Source organism: Notamacropus eugenii, chromosome 6 (assembly GCF_028372415.1).
Source record: "Notamacropus eugenii isolate mMacEug1 chromosome 6, mMacEug1.pri_v2, whole genome shotgun sequence".
Lineage (NCBI taxonomy): Eukaryota > Metazoa > Chordata > Mammalia > Diprotodontia > Macropodidae > Notamacropus > Notamacropus eugenii.
The window spans coordinates 362,550,694-362,558,918 of NC_092877.1; positions in this window are offsets into that span (position 1 = coordinate 362,550,694).

The following is an 8,225-nucleotide window of genomic DNA, read 5'->3' on the forward strand; positions in this document are numbered from 1 at the left end:
AAACTAGAAATCTTATAAAAAGAGTTGGACCCTGTTCTGAGAAATTTTTAGCTTGGAGAAGAAAAAATTTAGGGCAATACATTTATTTTCATTGAATATATGAAGTCATTTCATGTTGAAAAAGGGCCTACATTAGTCCAACTTAGCAACATAGGAGAGACCGAATAGCAGTGTGTATGGACTTGTACTATGAGTGATTTATACTTGTTATAATGAAAAATCTAAGAATAGAACTATCCACAACAGGAATGGACTGTCTCAGAAGGTTATAGGTCAACTCCCACTGAAAGAACATGGTCTTAGTTAACCCTTTGTTGGCAATGTTGTGAAGCAGAGTTGAATTTTTCTACATATTTCATTAGATGGCTTCTGAGGTCCCTCCCATATCTGAGAGTTTCTGATTTTCTGACCTATTGGATAGTTGACATTAGGAATGGTTCAATGTTAGTTACATAAAATCAACACATTTCAGAGGCAGTCCCCAGTATTCATGTAGGAAATTTCAAATGGTCCTATATAAAATGTCAACTCATTGAAGTAGCACAGTTTATTTTACAGTCATGCTGAACTCCTTTCAGTGATTATATCACAATGCAATTTCACTTAAAATAAGATTTTGCACAGGATTTGTGTATAGATAGAGATATATCAATATAGACCCATTATTTTGGAAGATAGATATGTATATATGTTTATCTTATTATCATAGTCTCCATATATATGTATATGTATACATATTTATCTTCCAAAATTATCACAATTGTCACAAAAGAAATAATAATTTTTTTAAATGATACACTAAAGAGTAGTTTTTCCCCAAATTTATTAATTTATCTGTTATCAATTTTTACAATCACTTTCACATATTCTGAATTTTCTCCTCCTCCCTCCCTAAGACAGCAGAAAATCTTATATTGGTTCTCCATTTGCATTCCTATTACACACATTTTCACATTAGTTGTGTTGCCAAGAAATATTAAAAGAAATGGCAGAAACCATGAAAAACACAGGATCATAACAAAGGAGAAATAAGTCTGCTTCATTCTGTGTTCTGAATCCATAGTTCTTTCTCTTGATGTGGATAGAATTTTGCATCATGAGCCCTTTGGTAATGTTTTAGGTTCTAACATTGCTATGAAGGGCTAAGTCTATCAAAACCTGTCCTTGCAAGCTATGACTGTTACTGTGTATACTGTGTATAATGTTCTCTTGGCTCTGTTCACTTCACTCAGCATCAGTTCATATAAGTCCAAGTTTTTCTGAAGTCCACCTGTTTGTCATTTATTATAACACAATAGTATTCCAAAGCATTCATATACCACAATTTGCTAAGGTATTCACCAATTGACGGGCATCCCTTTGATTTCTAGTTCTTGGCCACCACAAAAAAGAACTGCTATAAATATTTTCATACATGTGGGTCTTTTTCCCACTTTTATGATGTCTTTGGGATACACCCCTAGAATTAATACTGCTGGGTCGAAGAGTATGCACATTTTTATAGCCCTTTGGTCATAGTTCCAAAATATTCTCCAGAATTGGCTGGATCAGCTCACAGTTCCATCAACAATGAATTTGTGTTCCAACTCTCCCACAACTTCTCCAACATGTATCATTTATCTGTTTTGTCATCTTAGCCAATCTGATAGGGGTGAGGTGGTACCTCGGAGTTTTTTTGACTTGCATCTTTCTAATCAATAGTGATTTAGAGCATTTTCCATATGACTATAAATGATTTTAATTTCTGCCTTTGAAAACTGACTGCTCATCTCTTTTGACCATTTATCAGTTGGGCAATAGCTTTTATTCTTGTAGGTTTAAGTTCCCTATATATTTTAGAAATGAGGCCTTTATCACAGACATTAGCTGTAAAAATTATTTCCCAGTTTTCTGCTTCCCTCCTAACACTCATTGTATTGACTTTGTGCAAAAACTTTTCAATTTGATCTAATCAAATTTATCAATTTTGCATTTCATACTGTGCTCTATCTCTTGTTTGGTCATAAAATCCTCCATTCTCCATAAATCTGACAAATAAACTATTCCTTGCTCCCTAATTTGTTTATAGTATCAACCTTTACACCTAGATCATATACCCATTTGGAATTTATTCTGGTATAATGTGTCAGGCATTGGTCTATTCCGGGTTCCCATCAAACTATTTTTCCAGTTTTCCCAGTAGTTTTTGTCAGACAGTGAATTCTTATTCCATAAGCTTTGGTTCTTGGGTCTGTCAAACAGGAGACTGCTATAATCATTGACTACTGTGTCTTATGTACCTGACCTGTTCCACTGATGTACCCCGCCCCCTGCTTCTTAACCAGTACCAAGTGGTTTTGATGATTGCTGCTGTTTAATACAATTTAAGATCTGCTATGGCTAGGCCACCTTCTCTAACATTTCTTTTCATCAATTCCCTTGATATTCTGAAACATTTTTTCTTCCAGATGAATTTTGATATTATTTTTTCTAGATCTCTGAAATAATTTTTGGTAGTTTGACTGGTATGGCACTGAATAAGTAAATTAATTTAGGTAGAATTGTCTACCTACCCTTAAGCAACTGATGTTTTTCTAATTATTTAAATTTGGCTTTATTTGTGTGAAAAGTGTTGTGTAATTGTGCTCATGTGGTCCCTGGGTTTGTTTTGGCAGGTAGACTCCCAAACATTTCATAGTGTCTACAGTAATTTTAAATGGGATTTTTCTTTCTATTTCTTACTGTTGGGCTTTCTTAGTAATATATCAAAGTGCAGATGATTTATGTGGGGCTTTTTTGTAACCTGCCACTTTGCCAAAGTTGTTTATTATTTCAAGTAGTTTTTTATTTGATTCTCTGGGATTCTATCAGCATATCACCATATCATCTGCAAAGAGTGGTAACTTAATTTCTTCTTTGCCTATTCTAATTCCTCCAATTTCTTTTTCTTCCCTTTTTCCTAAAGCTAACCTTTCTAGTACCGTATTGAATAACAGTGGTGATAATGGGCATCCTTGTTTCACCACTCCTCCATCTTTTTGGATATGCATCTAACTTATCTTCATTACATATAATGTTTGCTGATGGTTTTAGGTAGATATTACTTATTATTTTAAGGAAGATTCTGTTTATTCCTATGCTCTCCAGTGTTTTCAAAAGGAGCAAGTGTTGTGTTTTATCAAAAGACTTTTCTGCATCTATTGAGATAATCATATGATGTCTCTTAGTATTGATGTTGATATGATCAATTATGCTGATAGTTTTCCTAATATTGAACCAGCCCTGGTATAAATCCTGCTTGATGAAAAGGTATTATTCTCATGATAAGTTGCTGTAGTCTTTTTTTTTTCCAGTGGGATCTCAAAGTTAATGGCTGCAAACAACTTAGCTATTTACTTTTTGTGAGGACAGAGGAGAATAAATGACCCATTCATAGTTCCTCACAGTACTTGAATTTTTATAACAGAATAAACACAAACTTGTATGTTTAAATGATGCTTTGCAAATGACACCTTTCCTGATATCCTTCTACTACCAAAATATCTTTGGATTTATTTTAAAATTTATTTTGTATATGCTAATTTTTATGCTGCCTCTTTGATAGAATGTAAGCTCAATGACAGCAGTACTCTTTTATTTTAAAGTTATTTCTTTTGAAACATTTGATGTTTCAGCCAACCTAGCATAATTATTATTATTTCTCCCACATCACATTGCATAAACTGGCTCCAGCCCTAGAATATTCTCCTCAGTTTCACCTAAGTTCCCCCTTCTGCTTTAAAGCTCAGCTTAAGAACCTTTCAGCATTTCCCCAATTGTGAACACCCCAAATCTTCTCCAGGGAAATTGAATAATTTTTTTCTGGATATATTTTTTGTTCTGTCAATAATAATTTAGAATTCCCCTATACTGTATTCATTTAGGGGCAGCTAGGTGATGCACTGGATAGAATACCAGTGCAGGAGTCAGGAGGACCTGAGTTCAAATCTCACCTCAGACACCTGACACTCACTAGCTGTGTGACCTTGGGCAAATCACTTAACCCCAAATGTCTCATCCTAGGTCATCTCCAGTCACCCTGATGAATATCTGGTCATTGGATTCAGATGGCTCTGGAGAAGAAGTAAGGCTGGTGACCTGCACAGCCCTCCCTCACTCAAAACAAAGTCAAGTGCAAGTCATGTCATCATTTCTTTGATGACATGGTCTTCTACGACAATGAAGGATGAACACACATAAGGTATTCATTTATTTAACATTTGTTAATATCCAATTATAAAATCAGATAATGTTTTGTAAGGAAAAGTGATAGACATAGGTACTGCACCTGATCTGTGTTTTTGTTAGTATAGGAACTCCTAGGAGAGGAACCTCTCCCTGTTCAATAAAATTGGCGCAGGGGTGAGGAATCTGCAGCCTCAAGGCCATATGTGGCCCTCTAGTCCTCAAGTGTGGCCCTTTGAATGAATAAAAACTTCACAGAACAAAACCCTTTAATAAAAAGAATTTTCCTTGGCATTGTAACTACAATTTATTATATTAGACTTAAATCTAGATCACAGAGTATGATCCTGGTTGGGCAGCCACCATTCTTTTCCCTACATCATAAAAATTAAAGTATATCCCTAGTGCTTATAATAATTAGCATCTGAAAACTGCTTAATAAATACTTTTTGATTGACAGCTATCAAAAACATGTGATTCTCACTTTACTAGATGTCATGGAATATCTGGTCTATGGGCCTGCTAATTCTTTTCAAGCTGATCACCTTCATCTTGAGCAGAAGCCACATGATGACTGAGGCTTATTCTTCTCCAAGTACCTGAATTTGAAGTGCTTGAGATGTCGTGGAGGAAATAACATACTTCTACATTTAATTTAGGAACACAAAATATTTTCAATATGATCACAGCATTCAAATCATTTACAAACAAAATTTTATTCATGAGTCATAAATATAAGAGCAAAAGATGAAAACTATTGCGCATTCTGGTCTGGGCTCCCTTTTCAATGACTTAAAATCACTTAAGGTGGTAAAAAATACATTAAGCTATGCAAACATTACAATCTTCTAAGTGATAACTATTTATTCACATTTATTAATGACTTGGGAGTTCTGTCCTATAAGGACAAAGGATTATAATACAATTGGAAAGGGGTTCTAAGCTAGACAACTGTTCCAATATCTTTACTTTACAGATGAGGAGAGAGGCCAGAGTAAGTTAGGTGATTTTCCCAAATTTACATGTATAGAAATTCTTGGAGTTGGGATTTGAACCTACATTTATTGACTTGAAGTCAATGCTAATTCCATTGTACTACTTTGTCTTCAAACTAATTGATATTTAAACAAATATGCAACAAGTCTACTCCTAAAACTTCTCCAAAGAGCATAACAGATATTTATAGATTTTCATTTAATGTTTCCCAAAGTAGGCCACTTAAAATATAGAAAATGAAATAAAGCCATAGGAAAAAGCAATTTTATTAAAACAGTTGTCATTAGAAATTTAGAGCATTTCAAGTATATGATAGTCTTCTCTTTCCAAAGAGATTCAGAACATCATATTTAAACACACATGCACACTTACACACACATGAACACACATTGACAAGCATCAGACTTTTGCTTTTCTTTGAGTTGATCAAATATTATTTTTGACCTATCTTCTCAGAACAATATATGAAATATTCTTGAGGAGGAGGCAAAAGGTAATTATGAGACTGCTTTCCCATAACCCTGCTTCTAATTTTTTGGAGTTGCCTACCATGCCTTAAGTGCCTTCTTGTGCTAGAAAATCCTTCTGCTCATGTGACTCCCATCTCCTATTGGTGAATTTGTCCCAGGGTCTCCATTTTAGAAAAGGGATCAATATAGCCTTTCTCTATTCTTCATTATTCCAGTATCTATGATTCTGAATTGCCAGATTTTACCACCATGCATGTAATAAACTCCTTTCCACTCGATTTTCTGTACTGTTTTATGTATTATCTTATCCAATTAGACTATAAACTCCTTGAAGGTAGGGATTGTTTTAATTTTTGCTTTCTTTGTATCAAAAGGACTTGACTCAATGCAATTGTTTACTAAGTGGTAGTTGATTGACTAAATGATTGATTCAAGTATCTGCAAGGTTATCACATTAAAGAAAAATGTTTTATTTGATGCCAAATTAAAGAAGTAGGAATAATATTTGGAAGTAGGAAAAAAGGTAGAATTGAGTGAAAGAAAATACTCCCAAAGAATAATAAGTTGCCTTGGTAGGAGGCAAAGACTCATGAAATGCCTATGGTCAAAGACTGGATGATGATTATCCTGGGGTAGAGTGAGTACCTGATCAGGTAAAGGTTAGCCTGGATGACCTTTTAAGTCACTGCAAACACAGAGATTCTGTGATTCTATCAAAGTAAAAGAAGGTAGTATACATGTCATCAATTGCTTTGGGGTGTCATGATTGGCCAAAACCAATACAATCCAATATTCCAATAAACTGAAATATTAGAATTTCATTGATGTGGGCTGCCCACCTTAAAAAAAAATACTGCAACATACTTGTGTCTACTTAACTTGTATGCTTCTTTACATGACTTCTCTCTCTCTCATAAGTTGTCCATGGGAAATCTACCAAACATGAAATCAACAATGGAGCACACAATTCATCTATTGATTATCACTCACATTTTGCCATGTGACCAACATTACTCCATTCGTTCCTCATCTGTTTCTTTAATGACATTCTATACACCAGGTCTCTTGCAACCCCTTTGTTTCTGTGTTAAAATCTCCTCATATCTGTCATCATTCTGTTCCTTATCTTCAACTAAAATTCTTCAGAGTCAACAATGTTCAGTACTGCATGATGATACAATATAATTGATAGAATATTGAGATTAAAAGGTAGACATATGTTTCATGAAGAAGCTTTGGGTGTCATTAAAATAACTGCATTTTTCTGAAGTAGATTCACCTTTTCTCTTCCTGTTCAATTCTGAGTACCATTCATAGTCCACCTGCAGAATATTTCACACACCCAGATTTAATCTCTATCTCTGATACACACTGACTTGATTAACGAGGACTAGAGCTTCATAAAAGAGATGGGGTGTCTATACATTCAGTTCCATATTTATAAAACAGTTGAATGGAATGAGGTGAGGCATGGAGGCTTCATAAGATTTGAGTAGAAGGAAAAAGTGATCATAGATTTAAAGTTAAAAGGTATTCTAGAGTTAGTCTTATCCTAATGTCTTAATTTTATAGATGATGAAAACAGGGTCCTTTCAAGTGAATTGTCCAAGGTCACACAGATGGCAAAAAGCAGAGTGGATGATCCTAACACTGCACCACACTGATTCCCTCATCAGTCTGATCCTCTGAAATTATTTTTTTTTTTTACTTCTCCCTCCCTCTGTGGTCAATAACACTATTTGAAATTCTCCTTGGGAAAAAAGTATCATCTTCACCCCAATGGCTGTGCTTCTCACTTCTCTATTTATTTTTCATTTTTTTAATATTTTTTACCTAACAATCAAAATTGAATTCTTGACGCTTGTTCAACATAAATGTGGAAATGAACCGAATTTTGTTCACTTTACCAGCTAAGACAAAGCCAATGACGTTACAGATGAAAAAGTACATCATGTAAAATATTCCAAATAAATACTGATGTTGCAACAAGCCAGCACATTTTCCAAATTGCTTCCATTAGAAGTCTTTGTTCCACTCAAATCCTGGAAGAACATTTCCTCAAAGGTAGCTGGATGTTATACATAGTTCTGGAGATGTGTATGACATTTTTAAAGGATTTTGTATGAAACCTTTGGGACCTTCTAGATTTCTTTTTGCCTTTGAGATGTTTCCCTTTAAGCTCTGTCTCTAGTTCCCAGAAGCTTAGAAGAGGGAAAGGAGTTGCTCTCTTTACCCCCCTTATATACCATGTCTTACTCCCTGGTGAGATAGTGCAGAAGGGCTCACACCTGAACTTGATATCAAAAAAAGAACAAAGAAAAAAAGAAATAATAGCCATGGAAAGTAAGTAAAGGAATCAGGGACACTCAGAGACTTGAGGACTTGTAAGAGTCAAGGACAAGGAAAACTCACACCATAAATATTGAAAAGAAGGATTAAGTTTAACTTCGGATATATAAAAAAACTTTAGTTTCTGTACAGTCAGATCTTAAAATGGTACAATTTCATATCAAATAGTACATGTGAAATGTTTAAAATATTTAGAATATGTACATT